Below are 18818 nucleotides of genomic sequence, written 5' to 3' on the forward strand. Positions count from 1 at the left end.
CTTGCAATTTAAGATAGGAACCAAACAGATATATAACAGGCGCAGCATATCATAACTAGATTAAGAACCCTAATAACTCAATCGATCAATCCGTTAATCGATCGATCGATTAAAGTTGGGGTTATTGTCCAACAACAAATGAAGATCCAAACCATATGTTTTATTACCTGAAACGATGGTCAAAAGCACGTTAATATTTATAGACAGACGGTGACCATGGCGGCGTAAGAACAGGTACAGAACCACAGCGATAGTATAATACAACTTAGGGCTTTGATTTGCGATGGAATAAGGGTCGTTCTGGTACGTTTAATTGAATTTATATAACCGTTTATATGTATTTCACATTAGGTTATGGTCGGCTAAGATAATACACAATGAAGATCCGATTTTTGATTTAATTAACGTAACACGAGTGTCGGGTAGGCCGAAAAAGGAAGATTAACAATTTACATGATTTGATTTCCATATTGATTCCGAGAATTATAGTCCAAGACTTCACCATTTGATAATCAGGTTCTTTGTTAAGGTTTTGATTTGGTTAACCCGTTTTTCGCTAATGGATTATAAGAGAAAATTTGCATTTTAGTCCTCAAGGTTTGAGGTTGGAAGCAAGAGGGATAAAAGTCTAGTTTTGGATTAAAACTGCATATTTTTCAAAGTAGTTTTTAATAATTTAATATATATTTATACAATAATATTGAAATAATAATAATGAATAGATAAACGTGATAAAGTTTCCGAACATCAAAATGGGTCGGGTCTTTTAATAAGAAAATATGGGTTCGAAAAACCCGAGTTGTTACATCGCACGGCGCGGAGTGCTTCTCCATGGGGGCCGGTCCGGTCTGACCGGTTCCCTGTTCTGGTTCTTCCTGACGCGTTCCGGATCTCCGTTTCGGCTCGTTTTAGCTCGTTTTTCGCCATTTTTTAATCACGATCAAATCCCGGAACCTACGAAACATAGAAATGTTAATAGTATACAAATCTCGACTAGAAACGAACAAAAACTATTAAAATATTAATTAAAATGAACAAGGGAAACATATATATTTAGAATTATATCAACTGCCGGTTATGCTTAGGGATGATTCCAATTATGATATTATTGGTATGCTCTTTGGCACGTTGGTTTGTAATTCAAAGTTTTCATGGTTGAGGTCCGATAATTCATCCGGGGAATGCTTTGTTCTAACACATGTTGGGGGTCGAATAGAGGAAACGGTTAACGTTATGTGGAAGGGAAAGGTGTACAGGGTTTGGGTCATCGAAGAGTTGAGGTCTTGGGTACCCAGTTTTTCTAATGACACGTCTTCTGGGTAGACTGAAAAATCCTCGTCGGATGATGGTGAGGATGTAGTTAATCGGGTTGAGGTGTTAGAAGAGGGTGAGTTCCGACCACCTCCACCCGCATCACCGCCGCCAAAGGTAGGGATGCAGCCGGAAGTCGGCGAGGCGGACTGCATGTTTGGGGATGGGTAAACTTTGGAAATGATGAAAATAGGGGTAAAAAAGTTGGAGAGGACGTGCATGGGATTCATGTTCCCAAGGAGAGTATTAATATGGGGGTGGGCCCCATGAAGGAGGTATTGTGCACTAGTCCTAGACCTGAGGGGGGTGGCTTTAGGTCAAGTACAACTACAGGTCATGAAGGTTTAGGGGGTTTAGACCCAATTAAGACCCCCATTTCCAGGAAAAGACCTAGGGCCTCTCGATCTCCTACCTTGAGCCCGGTGGACGTTGGGACTGTGGGTGAGAATAGAGATTTAATGGCGGAAATTTTTGGGGAAGACGCTCGAATTCAAGCAAAGGTAAGCCTGGTGGGGGATATTGTAGGTGCCACAGAAGATAATATGATGGTCGATGAGTCGGGAGACGGGGAGACTAATCACCAGTTGGAGACGGGTTCAGAAGAGGGGGCTGCCGAGTCCGCGGTGCCTAGTCAGAATTCGGTAGTGGGGTTAGAGGGTACCCGGAACTTGCCACTAGTTAGCGCTAATTCTGAAGATTTGATTATCCACGAGGTAAGTGAGACAATGAAAATTGGTACTGTAATTGGGATTGATTTATCTAAACACAGTACATTGGTGAGAACATCTATCTTGGGTGAAGGTGGTTTTAACGGTGGGTTATGAATATTATAAAGGTGAATATAAGGGGAATCGGCGAGGCAGGTAATGCCGATTGGATAAGGGGTCTAAAGACAAGCAATGGGTTTCACTTCTTAGCAATTCAAGAAACAAAAAAAATAAATATTCCGGGGTACTTGGTTAGCTGGTTATGGGGGAAATCTGCATTTTAGTATGATAGCGTTGATGCGGAAGGTAGATCTGGGGGAATCTTGAGTGTTTGGGACCCATCATACTTTCGAAAAGTGGGCTGAATAATGCATAGGCGGTATTTGGTAACTATCGGCGAAATAAAGCCGCTAGGGTGTGAAATATGCTTTGTAAATGTGTATGCGCCAAATGATTCGAGGGAGAAACGGAGTTTGTGGACCGAACTATTGGGGTTACGAGCGTCACTAAATGGTATGGTTATGTTTATGGGAGACTTTAACGAGGTCCGGAGCTCTGTGGAAAGAAGAAACTCGGAATTCTCACAGCCTAATGCTAATGTGTTTAATGACTTCATTGAAAGAGCTGGATTGACGGAGTATCAAATGGGAGGGGGCTTATTCACCTATGTTTCCGATAACGGGGTAAAGATGAGTAAGTTGGATCGGCTGTTGGTGTGTTCGGAGTTTCATAATCGGTGGCTGTTAGCCTAGGTAACAGTTTTAGAAAAAGGTGACTCGGATCATAGGCCGATTCTATTATCTACGGTAAATAATAATTTTGGACATATACTATTCCGCTTTTATAATTCGTGGCTGGAACTTGAAGGGTTTGAAGAGTTCGTCTCATCCAAATGTAGAGCCTTTAGATTTGATGGGCCGGCGGACTTCGGGTTTATCACAAAGTTGAGATGGTTGAAAGGTCATATAAAAAGGTGGCTGTTGGTAGAAAAACAGAAGAAGGAAGGTCTATACACGGTAAAAAATAAAGGAGATTGAAAGGCTAGAGGGAGAGGCGGAGCATAGAAATTTGTCGGATTATGAGTTGGGGCTTAGGTCGGAGTGTGTGGCTTTCGTTAATGAGTTTGAGAAATTAAAGTGTGCGGACTTAAGACAAAAGGCTCGAGTACGGTGGGCGGTTGAAGGTGATGAGAATTCTAAGTTGTTCCATTGTATTCTCAATGCCAATCTTAGCAGTAATAGATTACATGGCCTGTCAATTAATGGAGCTTGGGAGATAAATATAGTACTAATTAAAGAAGCAGCTTTTGGGTTTTTTGAGGATCGGTTTCGGGAACCAGAAACGGATCGGCCCGTGGCAGTTTTGGATGGAATCAAAAGACTAGAGGAAGGCGATGTTAGTATTTTGGACGCCCCGTTTTCGGTAGTAGAAATCAAAGACACGGTTTGGGAGTGTGATGGGGAGCGGGCACCGGGCCCGGACGGTTTAAATTTCAAGTTTCTAAAGAGATTTTGGAGTTGTTTTGAAGGTGATTTTATTAAGATATTTGCTGATTTATATGCAAATAAACCATTTAGTTTCAGATGTTTGTCCTCTTTTATTGCCTTAATTCCTAAGTCGAAAGATCCGGGTGGTTTAAATGATTATAGACCGATCAGTTTAATTGGTTGTATGAATAAAGTTATCTCTAAAGTGCTGGTCCGAAGGTTAAAATTAGTGATCGGTGGCTTAATATCGGAAGAGCAATAGGCGTTTATCATGAATTGGAGTATTCTTGACGGACCGTTGATTCTCAACGAGACGTTCGCATGGTTAAAAAAGTCGCATGGGAAAGGCATGTTTTATAAAATTGATATCGAAAAGGCCTATGATTCGTTGAGTTGGCTCTACTTGGATTCGGTTTTGGGTTAAATGAACTTTCCATCAAAATGGAGAAGATTGGTGGCGGGGATATTGATAGCTAGTTGGGCCTCGGTACTTGTTAACGGGTCTCCGACTCCGGAGTTTTTATGTACCCGGGGGTTAAGACAAGGAGATCCACTATCCCCGTTCCTTTTTGTCATTGCGATGGAAGGGCTGTCATGCTTAATTAAAAAAGCGGTTAGCAGTGGGGCTTTCAAAGGGTTACAATGTGGGGTAGGATGACCACTTCTTTCTCATCTTTTATATGCAGATGATGCGATCATTATTGGAGAATGGAACCGTGCCAACGCACAAAACCTTAAGAGAATTTTAAGGTGTTTTTCCTTAGTTTCGGGCTTAAAGCTAAATCAAACCAAGTGTCAAATCTTTGAGACTGAGGTGGGGGAGGTTGAATTAGGGGAAGTGGCTTCGGATCTGGGTTGCAAAGTTGGGAAGGTGCCTTTTATTTACCTCGGTTTGCACGTCGGGGTGAATATGAATAGAATTAATGCATGGGAGTCGATTATTGAGGTGTTTAAAAAAAAGACTATCTTTGTGGAAAGCTAAACAGTTATCATATGGTGGTCGGATAACGGTGATCAAATCGGTCTTGAATTCTCTTCCCACTTACTATTTCTCATTATTCAAAGCCCCGGAAGGGGTTTTGGAGAAACTCAAAATACTCCGTAGAATTTTCTTTTGGGGAGGGTCGGAGGAGAAGACAAAGATGAATTGGGTTGCTTGGGATGTGGTTGTGGCTCCGGGTGAAGAGGGAGGTCTCGAGTTACGAAGACTAAGAGATGTTAATGTCTCACTCCTTGCTAAGTGGTGGTGGCGGTTCAAAAACGAGAAAGGTAGTTTGTGGTGGAAGGTGGTTTGGGCTAATCATAGTTCATCAAGATCATGGTCTGCTATACCGGCAAAGATGTCTGCACCGTGTCCGTGGAACCAAATAGTAAGCCTAAATTCTAATTTTCTCTCGTTGGGTATTGACTTAAATAAGAGTTTTCGGAACATAGTTAAGGACGGGAGAAGTACATGGTTTTGGCTTGATTAGTGGTTGGAGTCGGGTCCATTTTGTGTTCGTTTTCCGAGACTTTTCGCCTTGGAGAAGAAGAAAACTTGTGTTGTGGCCGATAGGTTATTCATGGCTGATGGTTTCATTTGTGGGAATTGGAATTGGTCTAGGTCGCCGACCCGCGAATCAGATGTGTTGGAGCTGAGGCAGTTGCTCCAAATCTGCCTCCAAGTTCATTTGGTTAATGGTGTAGATAGGGTGGTGTGGGTCGGGGGAGATAGTGAGGATTTTTCGGCCCGGTCCATTAAAAACTAATTTCGGCCCGTTCTAATAATGACCCGGGTTTCGTGTTTGAATGGAGTAAATATTTACCAAAGAAGGTGGGCATTGTGGCATGGAGAGCGGCTTTAGGTCGTTTACCAACTTTTAATGCTCTAGAAAGAAGGGGAATTTCGGTGAGCACTCGTTTATGCCCGATTTGTAATGAGTTGGAGGAGTCCGTGGAACACTTATTTGTTTCGTGTAGTATGGCTCAAGCGATGTGGAGTGAGGTTGCTCAATGGTGTAAGGTTCCTCATCCACTTTTGTTTTCCTTTCGGGATGTTTTGGATCTACACAAATTTGCACCCATGTCCTCTGAGAAAGCGAAGGCCGTATATGCGGTGTGCTTAGTTGCAACTTGGTGCTTGTGGAAAAGGAGGAATTTATTGGTTCATGATGGGGGTTGGATCGACATAGACGGACTTGTGGAAGAAATAAAAATAATGTGTTTCTTGTGGGTGAAGAATAAAGGGAGGGGAAACAATCTTACGTGGGAAAAATGGCGTTGTTTTAGTTTCTAGCGGTGTCGTTTGGTAATTCATAGTTGGTGTGGGTGTTGGATTGTTTCTAGCATGTTGTATGTTTGTAAACTTTTGTAGCTTCTTGCTAAGAGTTTTGGAATGAATTTGTTGGTCTTTCAAAAAAAAAAAGAAAACTGAAAATATTTGGTACCGATACTGAAAATCCAGATCTTGAAAACTGAAAATATTTGGTACCGATACTGAAAATCCAGATCTTAAAAACTGAAAATATTTGGTACCGATACTGAAAATCCAGATCTTGAAAACTGAAAATATTTGGTACCGATACTGATAATCTAGATCTTGAAAACTGAAAATATCTGGTACCGATACCGTACTGTGTACCGAAAACTGGTATGTTTTGGCTTCAATGAATGCAAAAGTAAGAGAGGAGAGATTTTATACCTAATTTAGTTCCGAGACCACCGATTGTATCAAAGAAGCGATAAATTTGTAAGAGGTAAGGCTGTCCGGTAATCACGCACCGGTCCGATCCGGCTAGATCACTACATCTCTTTCATACAGACATGCTTGGTGGCCATAACATTTTCATCCTATCTGATTTCCATTCCTTCGAAGAAATACCATAAGAGCCATTTCATATTCTTCACTGTGATTTGATTTACGGGTTCGCCGGTAACGGTTTGAATCGATCTATTTAGAATATCAGGTGAGATGTGGATAGGGTTTTTCAGATCTAAAATGAAAATGAAAAAGGGAAACAAGAAGAACAAGTGGAGACGGTTGCTTTGTATGTGATTCAATATAATAAAAATGTATATATTAAAAGTTATTATTTGATAAAATATAAAAGATAATATATTATAAAAGTATTTTTATTTGATTAAATATAAAGTGGTAGGTGATGAATGATGTGTTGGTTTATGAAGGTTTGTTGTTGTTGAAGTAGGTTTCTAAGGTTGAAGATGTATGTGTTGGGTGGAAGATAAAAGAGTTTTATATAGAAGTTTTTTATTTTTGTTTTTACTTTTTCTACGGAGAAGCTAGTTAGGATGAGGGTAGTATGAGCTTGTTCCAACCCCAAGTGATTCAATATATTTACGCTACGTATGCGTTGACGTGACACATGATCAAGACCCAAAGTCTGTAGTGGTCTAGGTGATTCAGAGCTTGATTGAATTTATTTTTTATATTTTTTTTGCTATACACACAAATATAAATTAAAATATTTCATTAAAACATAAATAAAAATAAAAAATACATAAAAATAGCGTTTCTATTTTTTTGTCGTCAATTCCTTCCGAATACGATATTTTTATTCCTTCATTATCGCTTGGTCGGATGGCGGTAGGTGGCTAAAGTCATATACTCGTATATTACGTGTGCCCGTTTTATCAATTTCAATACAAACGTACCTAAAATCGTGTAACCAAAGTGAAACGGTTGGCAGATTGTAAGTCGGTTTAATCAAGTTATAAACCTATCTATATTATAATCTAAGTACCCATTACCGGATATCTCACTTGACCTAACCAACAAGGTGGTATTCAAATTAGCGATTACAATGACAACAATAGTATCACATGTGGTCCAATTTCATAAAATCCAACAATTTTTTCAAAAAGAAAAAAACAAAATTGATAATATCTAAACAAATTAGTCAATACTTATGTCTAAAAAATCCTATAGATCGGCTTACAAATTATAGAGGTAGGGTACCAAAAAGACCCAAATACCCTTAAGTAGTACCCGCGGGTCATAAAGGAACCTCTAATAGGCCACCCGCGGGGCATACGGATCACCCGCATATCACGGTAGAGGAGGAACGTCCTCATACCACGCGCGGAAGCATTCCTGCACCCTCAGAAGTCGTCCGCAGGACAGGACATCAGTCCGCCCGAACAACCAGGAGGAAGTGCCAGCGGGACAACTGTCATCAACCAGTGATCACCTAGAAGAATATTCACGATTGTTACTTGAGGAATACGTGACCTACCAGCCAATGAGCAAAGGACACCTGGCCAGGTTGTTATAACCGTGCACATGGCTAGGAGGCAAGCCATCCTATCATTGGGCGACACGTGTCCAAGTTGTTATACCCATGCACATGGGGCGTATAGCTCAACCTATCATAAAAGGACACGTGTCCCGGCGGTTATCGAAGATCTTCTAGAAGAGGACAGCTGGCCCAATCATCTTCCTACATCCTTCGGCTATAAATACCTTGTCAAACGGTATGAGGTATTCATTCACTCACTTGAATTCTGACTATACTTAGTCTGTTTACTTCAGTACTTTCTCCATTTACGAGCGTTACTGATTCTCACACCGGAGGGTGGTTACAGGAAGACCCCCCTCTTGTCCTTCCTGTAACGAGACTCACGGTGTCTGTTTTGCAGGTTCCGGTCATTGGACTTTGGGAAGTTACACTCATATCTTAGTCATAATTATCGTACTTTACCCTGTGGATTCATTAGATCCAGGACCCATACCAGGGGATTGGATCCTTGTTTCTTCATTGGCGCCATCCGTTTTTGGTGTTAGAACTGCATAATTTTTTCTCCGTTGTTTTTTTTTTGGTTCGTTTAATATGAGTAAACTTCCTGAAGGGCCGACGGGAACTCCTGCACCCGATTCACGTGTAACTAACACAGAAGCACCTCCGGGTCTTAGTATTTTTGCACGTATCACGACTCCAAGTGGTCGTGCTCTCGAACGTGTCCCTGCTCCGGGGTCACGAATCATTGAGGTAACACCTGGGGGTTTTACCCTAGAAAATGTTACAGAACCAACTGGTCCCACTCCCACAAACATGGTACGTGCCTTGGCACCGGAAGGTTCCAATTTAGGTAATCAAAAACGAATTACGGAAGAGACTCGCTGGAAACAGCCAGAATTGGATCTGGAAAATAATTCAGGCGATTCTGACATGGCGAGATCTCATCAACGTAATTCTAGATCCAGAGGAGCATTAACTCCTGAAGAGTGGCTCCACGTACAACAACAAAGTTTGGTGGCTGAATACGAGCGTAGAAAACGTAACGAACAACTTCACGCTCGCACTTTGGATTATGAGGAATCCCCTAGGGGATCCCCTTCCCCTCCACCAATAGTTAGAGGAAGTTAGATTCGTTACAGCCAACAGGCGGAGCCAGAGTTTGGCGAATTACCGAGGCTACGCCCTTGTCCTCGCATTGACATGCCGATACCATCTTATTTGGACGAATTTGATAGTTACGATTCATCTTACCACCCGGGAGATTACAGTATGTATACCGGGGATAGTAGAATGAGCTCACAGGCGAGAAGTAGTCGTCCGCATGACATAGTCCGCCACACCGAGTACCATAGCAATGCTGAATGAGACTTTACCAAACCATATCGCCCAGCGGCTTTCGCCGAAAAATCAAAGTTCATAGCAAGTATTGCCACAGCACCCTTTCCTGTCAATGCTAAAATACCTACATCAGTGGGTAAATATAATGGTATGACTGATCCAAGTGATCATCTCCAGAATTTTATAGAGGTAGGAGGTGTTAGTGGTTGAACGCTCCCCTATTGATGTCACATGTTTGCATTGACACTAACAGGGGCAGCAAGAGAATGGTTTGAAAAGTTACCTGACGGAGAGGATTCTAGTTGGGACAATCTGGTGAAAAAAATTTCTCAACACTTCAGTCAGCAGAAGAAACATACGCGAGACCAATCAAAAATTTTAGATATTGTTCGTCGCGATAACGAGTCTATAGAAGATTTTATCACCAGGTTCAGTGACGAGAGCCTGAACATCGGTGAAATTAGCAAAGATATGCTTCGTGGTGCCTTCCGCAAAAACGTCAGATGTGATGATTTAGTCCGCACACTTACTGGCAGAGATGGAATGCCAAAAGAGTGGGAAGATCTCATGACTGCAGCAAAGGTGTATGCGAACACTGAAAAAACATTGAGAAGTGGTAACTCAAAGCAAAAATTTAAAGTCGAGTTTCAAACTCTGAGACCAAATAGACAGGCGAAAGGCCCTATCTGGTCGAGACTTCAGCCAAGTATGGAAGCACCAAAACCATTTGATGCACGATCCCTCATAGGCAACAAAAACAAAGCGGGACCCTCGAACCGAGGTCCCAATAATTGGACTCCTCTTTCAAAGACTCCCACCGAAATTCTCAGCACGGAGAATGTGACTTTTAGAAAACCGCAGCCACTGACGAGAAGGTCATTCCTTGACCCGAAGAAGCGTTGTTCGTATCATGATGACATTGGTCATAATACGAATGAGTGCAGAACATTAAAAAATGAAATTGAAGCGGCTGTAAAGTTTGGAAAACTTGGACACATGGTAAAAGGTGGGAAACCTGACAATGGTAAAGCTCCTGCACGGGATATCCAGGGTCCGAGTAAAAAGCAAGTCAGAGATTTAAACGTCCATATGATACAAGGCGGATACGATACAAGGAAAAAGAGGAAGGAGTCTGATGATGAGGAATGGAAGAGTGAGCCAGTGATCTTTCCTCGAATCAAGGGGGGCCGAATAACAAAAACCCCTTGATCATCACTGCCTTATTCGGACACTATCGTTCCCAATATGTCTTCTTCGACACAGGTAGTACTTCGGACATTATGTATTAACAATGTTTTGAACAGCTTGACGAAGAATACAAAGAAAGATTAAAACCCATCCACGCTCCAGTATCTTGGTTCGGAGAGGAAATAATGCATCCGCGAGGTGTAATTTCATTCCCAGTCACCCTAAGCAACGAAATTCATTCTAGGACCGAGGAGGTCGAATTTTTGGTTCTGCCAGCAACATCAAAACATGACATTATTCTTGGACGAGAAGCGATTGGTGACTTTAATGCTCATTCGTCCATGGCACACGGTGAAGTAGGAGTTCCAACCTGCACTGGCATAGCAATAATTCATGTTAATCGGCACTGCTTTTCAACCGAGAGCTCAAAACCTAGCAAGATTCCAAAACAAACTAAGAAGATTAAACCAGAGAAATGGGTTTTGAACAAAAAGTTTCCTGACCAAACTATAACAATAGGACCTGCTATTTCCCAGATAGTACGGACCTTCTTGAAACAGTTATTATCAAAGAATATTGATGTGTTCGCGTGGCAACCCGCGGATATGACCGGTGTTCCGCGGAACATTGCGGAACACAAATTAAGGGTAAATCCGTTGTTTACACCAATTCTTCAAAAACAACGTAAGATGGGTCCAGAACAAACAAAAGCAATGAACGAGCAAGTCCAGGACCTCTTACAAGCTGGAATCATCCGCCCAATTCATTATTAGACCTGGGTCGCTAATCCAGTTATTGTCCCCAAAAGTAATGGGTCATGGCGGATGTGTATCGATTTCAAGGACCTAAATAAAGCATGTCCCAAGGATTGTTATCCTTTACCTGAAATAGATCTCAAGGTTGATGCCGTGGCACCATTAAAATTCAAGTGTTTCCTGGATGCCTACAAAGGCTACCATCAGATCCGCATGGCAGCGGGCGACGAGGACAAAACAGCATTCCGTACCGATCAAGGCACATTTTGTTACAAAATGATGCCTTTCGGACTAAAAAATGCGGGAGCCACGTACCAACGATTGATGTACATAGCGTTTAAAGGACAAATCGATCGAAATTTAGAGGTGTATATGGATGATCTCGTAATCAAAAGTGTTGAGGAAGACCAGATGTTGAGAGATATTGAAGAAACTTTTGAAACCTTGAAAGGTATTAACATGAAGTTGAATCCGACCAAGTGTTCATTTGGAATGGAAGAAGGAAAGTTTCTGGGAGTGATTGTCACGGATGCGGGCTTCAAAGCTAACCCAGATAAAGTTCAAGCTATAGCCCGCATGCCTTCCCCATCTTCCCTCAAGGAAGTTCAGACACTCAATGGCCGACTGGTTGCTTTGAATCATTTTTTTGGTAAATCATGCAGCCAAGTCTCATCCTTTCATCTCAACTCTAAGGAATTGCCTCAAGAAAGCACAATTTAAATGGACCGCGGAAACGGAACAAGCTTTCTTAGAGGTTAAAAAATGTTTGATGGAACTCCCCACGTTAACAGCACCTCACGCGGGAGAACCTTTGACGTTATACCTATCAGCTTCAGACATTGCTATTGGGGCCGTCCTTCTGACAGATCGCAAGAATGATCAAACACCGATCTACTACGTCAGCAGAACACTATCGGATCTAGAAACAAGATATTTCATGCTAGAAAAACTTGTTTTGGCACTGGTCTATGTTGCACGACGTCTCCGCAGGTACTTTCAAGGGCACCCCATCCATGTCTTAACTGGATACAAGCTTAAAAACGTTCTCAGCAAGCCAGAACTGTCTGGGCGATTGGCCAAATGGGCCATTGAGCTAGGTGAACACGCAATAGAATTCAAACCTAGGCCAGCAATCAAAGGGCAGGTGCTGGCGGACTTCGTAACGGAAGTCCTGCATCACAAGGAAAAAAAATGTTTGATCGAGCAACAACCCCAAGCACCTCCGGAATCAGGACAGATTTGGTCCTTATTTACGGACGGAGCATCGAGCAATGAGGGATGTGGCATAGGCCTCAAGCTAGTCAATCCCGAAGGCTATGAGTTTACATATGCCATAAAGTTGGACTTCAAAAGTACCAACAACGAGGCAGAATATGAAGCTTTCTTGGCGGGCTTACGAATAGCCAAAAAGCTCGGGGTTAAACATTTGGAAGCCAGGGTAGATTCCATGTTAATTGCGGGACAGATCAATGGCACATATGAAGCAAAAAACGATATCATGGCTTCATATGTGTCACAGGCGAAAGATCTGATGCTCCAATTCTCTTCTTGCAAAGTCATTCATATAAAGAGAAGTGAGAACAAATCAGCGGATGCTCTCAGTAAATTGGATTCAACAAACTTTGAACATTTTGCCAAAGACATTCGCATCGAAATATTCGACCGCTCGTCTGTCTCGCAACATCAAGTTTTAGTGATCCAAACGGGAGTGGAATCCTGGATGACATCCATTATAACATACCTGTCATCCGGAGCACTTCCGGAGGGAAAAACAGCGACTCAGAAGATAAAGCACAGAGCCTTGAACTATCAAATACTTGACGGTGTTTTATACTGACGTTCCTTCCTCGGACCACTATTACGATGTGTGGATGCCGAGGACGCGAACTATTTAATCAGAGAGGTTCACGAAGGCATTTGTGGTCTTCACGCTGGCCCGCGCATGGTCGTGGCGGAATTAATGAATGCCGGATACTATTGGCCAGGGATGCACTTGGATGCTGTGAATGAAATCAGAAAGTGCGATTCTTGCCAACGACATGCCCCTAACACGCTACGACCAAAGAACGAGTTAGTTCCAGCCACTTCAGCTTGGCCGTTTCAGAAAGGGGCAGTAGACATAATGGGACCTTTTCCCGAAGCCCTTGGACGTGTCAAATTCTTGATAGTAGCCATTGACTACTTCACAAAGTGGGTGGAGGCTAAACCGGTTGCTTCCATAATAGCAGCAAATGTCAAATTCCTGTGGGAATTCATAATATGCCGGGTTGGTCTTCCTCTGGAACTCGTTAGTGATAACGGGACACAGTTCGCGGACAGTGGGCTACAAGAATGGTTGAAAGAGTTACACATTTCTCAAATCTTCACCTCAGTAGCTCACCCGCAAGCGAATGGTCAGGTTGAACGAACCAATCGGACCATCAAAGAAGGAATTAAGGCCAGAATAGGCACTAAAAGGACGGGTTGGGTCGACGAACTGCCCCATGTGTTATGGGCTTTTCGCACTCAAAGGAATTCCAGTAATTCCGAAACCCCCTTTAGTTTAACTTATGGCACAGAGGCCATGATTCCAGCCGAAATCGGGATCCCATCCGCCAGAGTCCTCATGATCGAGAATAACGATCAGGAACTCCGGATGAACCTTAACCTCCTTGAGGAAAGAAGTGATTGGCATTGATCCGCGAGCATAATTATACACGCCAGTTGCAAAAATATTACAACTCGCGGATCCAAAGATGTGAATTCGACGCGGGAGACTTTGTCTTTCGCAGCAATGAAGCCTCAGGGAAAGAGCCTCCGGGCAAGTTGGCCCCTACTTGGTAAGGACCTTATAGAATACAGAAAGTTCTATCTAAAGGTGCATACAAACTAGAAAGGTTGGACGGGACGGAGATCCCTAGAACTTGGAATGGGGCCCAACTGAGGAAATGCTACATTTAGAGGGTTTGACTTTTGGCATGCGTGCCTAACTAGATGTTAAGAACCTTTGTAATTTCGTTTCTTGTAATTTGGCTTATGCCTTAGTTATGAAAACTTTCATTTCAGTCATTTGAGACTTGTATTATCATATAATCCTTTATTCGTACACAAAGAAGATCCTCTGAAAACACTTATATTATAAAAAATAAACAAAGTGTGCCGGATACAATAATAAACCTTCTTTATTTATACAAAAAGGGATTACAAGAGGTAGAGAAACCTAATTAAAAAGAAAGAAAAAGATCTATCTATGGCGCGACATCTTCGTGTTCTGTATCCTCGCCTCCCGCATCTCCCACATCTTCTGCATCTTCTTCCTCTTCATCAAGCTTAAGAAGAGTCATTAACTGCTGAATGCTGTCTTCCTTATCAGTAAGCTCGGTTATTTGATCCGTCAAAGAAAATTTCAACGAATCGAAATCTTTTGATTTCTGCTTAAGGATGGCAACAGTGTCTTGACCAACTAAGACATACTCTTCCAGACGCTTGGAAGTTGAGCCAAATTGGTAACCTTCTTGGAAACCCAGTTGGCGACCAGCTTGTTTAGAAGCTTTCAGAAGGATAGCAACATAGTTCCCAAGCTCATCACTAGCCCGAACATCGGCGATGACCTGTTGAAACAATCATACATGAGTAACTCTACAACACTTAGATTATTTGTGATAAGAATAAAATATATACCTTGGGGATGGCTTCCGACATCAGCCATTTTCGATCCGCTTTGGCTTGGACAAGTTCCAACTTATGACCAGCGCATTCCAAAGCCTGCGCACGGTTCTTGGCATTAAGGTCAAGTAGACGCTTGTCCTTAGAAGCTGATTCAGCTTGAAGAGTCTCCATCAACTTGGCTTGTTCATTCATCAATTTGGCTTGTTCGTCCAATTGTTTCTGGAGAACACCCCTCGCTTCCTCAGCAGCGGATCGAGCAACCCTCTCCGCCTCCAGGGCCTGGTTAGCTTCCCTAGCTTCGTTGATAGCCCTAAGGGCTTCTTCTTTGGCATCGGAAGCCGAGGTCGCCAGTTCGTCCCATTCCTTATTCATCGCCAGCCAATCTCTGGTTATTTCATGGGTAGTGGAAATAGAATTTGCCACATAGTAAGAGTGGGAGTTCAGCAATTCCTGGCGGATACTGAGGCGACGCCTCTCCTTTTCACCGTGTGGAAGACTTTCTCGCAGAAATTCATAACATACGTCCACGCCACGGAATGTCGAATCCCGACGTAAGGTCCAATTAGGTTGATGCGGGGTAGGGTCTTCCTCTTCGGGAGTAGGAGAAGTTTGGGAAGCATAAGGGAACGTGCTTATACCCCCTTGATCCCTGAAACGGTAAACATTATAAGAGGGCGACACCTTGGCATGATCAGTCGTGTCGACCCCCTTGTCCTTCACAGGAGAATCATCCGCCACAATGACCGGGTCCTTGGCAGTGTTAGGAGGCGGTGGTGGCGGACGAAGAGGTGAGTCTTTCAAACCTGAAATACCTTCGGAAAGGTTATCCAGGTTCACTGAAAAACATTGGCAAAAGGTTAGAAAAATTCTAATACATAGCAGCTTACAAGTAAAAAGACGTTGCATACCTAATGAGGGATCGTTCGCGTCAAGTTGATCCAAGCGAACTTCCAGGGCGACAGGATTTGCCTTCTTGGATTTTTTCTTCTTTAAGGTATTTGTGACCGGATTAACCTTGCGCTTTCCGGCCACTTTAGAAACGTCCGCATCAACGACCGGACGTTTACCCTCAGCGGTAATATTATCAGCTTCCGGACCCTTGGCGTCCGCAGTAGTATCAACATCATCTTGACCCGCCGCCTGACTGGAAGTGGCTCGTTGACGGGTAAGACCTGCAATTGAGTCCACAGCTTTGTTAACATCAGTCGAATATACTTCTTTACAGAGTGATGACTCCTCGCTAGATGAAAAGAGTACGATCACTCCGCAAGAAGTAATGGCAGTTACGGGTCGGGGTTGTAGAATGCCATCACCTTTGAATATGGCTTCTGCAACATACTTCTCACCTTTGGCATACATTGGTTCGGAGACCACTGGTTCCAGACGAAGGGCGGTGGGGAACGAAAAGTTGTTGCTCGTCCGATCCAAAAAGGGACCATCTTTTGGATCAATCGGACGCCGCACCATCATACCCCCTTCTTGGTCCAACAAAGTGCTGAAGGAAGAACCCTCACCTACACAAAGCAATTATAGTAGTCAGAAATTACTAGTTTATTAAGAAAAAGATAGAGGTAATCGACAAGCTTACTCTTATCGGTCTTCTCATAGTATGGTTCCAACTCAGGAAACGGCCACAATCGGCTCATTTTCGCACTCACCATTGCTCCCTCGTGAATGGGACGCAGGGGAGTCGGGGTAGACATCAGTGTCTTAAAACATGAAAGACCTTCATGAGCGGTGGCGGGAACCACGGGCATGGGAGCTTCCGCTTTACGTTTCGATATCTTGAACGGAATGACGTCCTCGTGAATCCAGAAAAACTTTGGCTTCCAGCCATGAAGGCTACGGAGCCACTCCGTGCCTATAGTCCTCTTCTCGATGGAGGCAAAACTATACCATCCATCACGAAAGGTCATTTTATAAAAAACGGCAAACATGCCAACAGTTGGTTCTAGGTTGCGAGTTTGGCAACAGAATTCGAAGTGGCTAATCCTCAACATCCCGAAGGGATGAATCTGGGAAAGATGAATCCCATAAGTTGTTAAGACCGATTGTACAAATTTGGTAATCGGAATCCGGAAGTTCCCTGTGGTAAAATGGTCTACGTAAATAGCTATTTTATTCGGAGGAGGACTAGTGGCAATAGAACCACTAGCAGGACGTTCCGGCTTCCACTCCGTCGTCAATCTGTATACGTTAACAACATATTTATAATCTTCTTCTTTAAGGCAGACGATGACATCGTTAATAGTGGGAGTACTTTTCTTTTATTTAGCCATTTGAAAAACGAAAGAGATGAAGATATCTCAGAAAGAAGAAGAAATCTCAGAGAATGATGAAAAGTCTTGTATGTTTGAGAGAAATATGAAAGTGATAAAGGTTAAATGGAAACCACAAGGGTTATATTTATACCCATCGCAATTAATGCGATCCATAAAGTGACAGAGGAGAGAGAAACCGGGGACCGCCAGATGGTTGACACGTCAGGCGGGAAATTCAAGATAATGTGAACAGGCTGTCAACGAGTCTCTCTCCGCCACGTCATCATAGTTATCCAAACTTTTAAATATTTCAAAAAAAGTTGTAAATTTCAAAAAAAATATCTTTTAGAGATATTTTCTCCAAACAGTTGAATGTCCGCAAAAGTTAAAGAGTTTTTTCTCATTAATTATTCAACAAATAATTACAAAAAGAGAAAGGAAAAATTACAAGTTACAAACATCTAGGCCTATTCTAAGGATTCGAGGTCGATGAGTCTTCCGGAGCCTTTAATGAAATATCCTCTAAAGAATCATCCTCAGAATCTTCACCAAGATAGATCTTCAAAAGTTGCAAGCCGTCATCTGCGGAAGCAAATTCCGGGAGCATATCTTGTAAAGGGATGGTCAAAGTATCATGCTCTTTAACTCGATTTGCACGATCCTGTTTAACATTTACACCATGAAGCGGATGATCTTTAAATGTACGATTGGTCTGAGCATAATTCATCCCTTCATGAAAGCCCGCCACACGCCCAAGTGAAGAAGAAGCAGCCTTCAGATTGAAAAAACTGTCATTAAGCTCCTTACTTCCCTTGACATGGCGGACGACCTGTTGGGGTACAAACATAAGTTTTCATTATCAAAAATAAGAAATAGACAACAAGCGTCAAAGTATAACTTACAGCATCAACCCCACGAGTAAGGAACCACTGCCGGTCCTGCTCCGCAAGTTCTACTCGCATCTGGAGCTCTTTGGATTCCATGATTGCTTTTTCATGAGTTTGAAGGAGAGAGTCATAAGCAGTTTGAATCTCAGCCGCACTCTGGTCCTTAAGATCGACCCGCTCCTTCTGCAATTTTAGCTCAGCTTCAAGATCATGGATCCGGGCACCCTGAAGAGCCACTTGATATTCCAACGCAAAATTTGCTTCTCGGGTCCGGATTAAATCGTCCTGGTCCTTTTGAGCCTTAGCCCGATCAGCTTCACGAATGGAATTCTGTCTTTCATAGGCTTCTTTCCATCGGCGGGCAGTGTCAGCATTACGATCTTGCTCATTCTTAAGGGCATTCTAAGCATCGGCGTGTTTCCACTTAGCAGTTTGGGCAGCAATACGATGCTCCTCAGCTTCTTTCTTTGCAGCTTCAGTGGCTCGCCGAGCTTCTTCCACTTTCCCACCAAGAGTACGCCACTCACTTAAAACCTCTTGGCTACCGGCCAAAGCATAAGCTAGGTGATAAGGTACGTTTGTGTGAAGATCATGGCGAGAAAGGTCACGTTGATATGCCATCTCAGCGGGTGGCGTACAGTGTTCAACAAAATCCATACAAGTTCTAGGATGGGAGAACCGTAACCCATTAGTAATGCCCCATGGAGGGGCGAACAATTCATGTTTGTCACCCAGGCCCGTGTCCCCGTAATAACGGGAACCTGAAGGTTTAAGGCGAGCCGGGGTTGAAAAAGGCTGTTGGGGAGGAGGTCAAGGAGGAGATTCCTCAGTTCTGTAACCCTCCTCATTAACAGCAGGACTGTCTCGCTGACCACCAGTACCACCCCCAGCCAGAAAAAGATAGTCAAAACGAGTATCAGTTTCAGACTGGACATTAGATCCTTCCATAGCGGCAATTTCAATCGTAGGGTTTGGCACTCTTTCTTCTACCAAAGGTGAGG

This window comes from Bidens hawaiensis, unplaced genomic scaffold (assembly GCF_021521415.1).
Source record: "Bidens hawaiensis isolate Kalapana, Puna unplaced genomic scaffold, B.hawaiensis_p1.1 tig00011408_1, whole genome shotgun sequence".
Lineage (NCBI taxonomy): Eukaryota > Viridiplantae > Streptophyta > Magnoliopsida > Asterales > Asteraceae > Bidens > Bidens hawaiensis.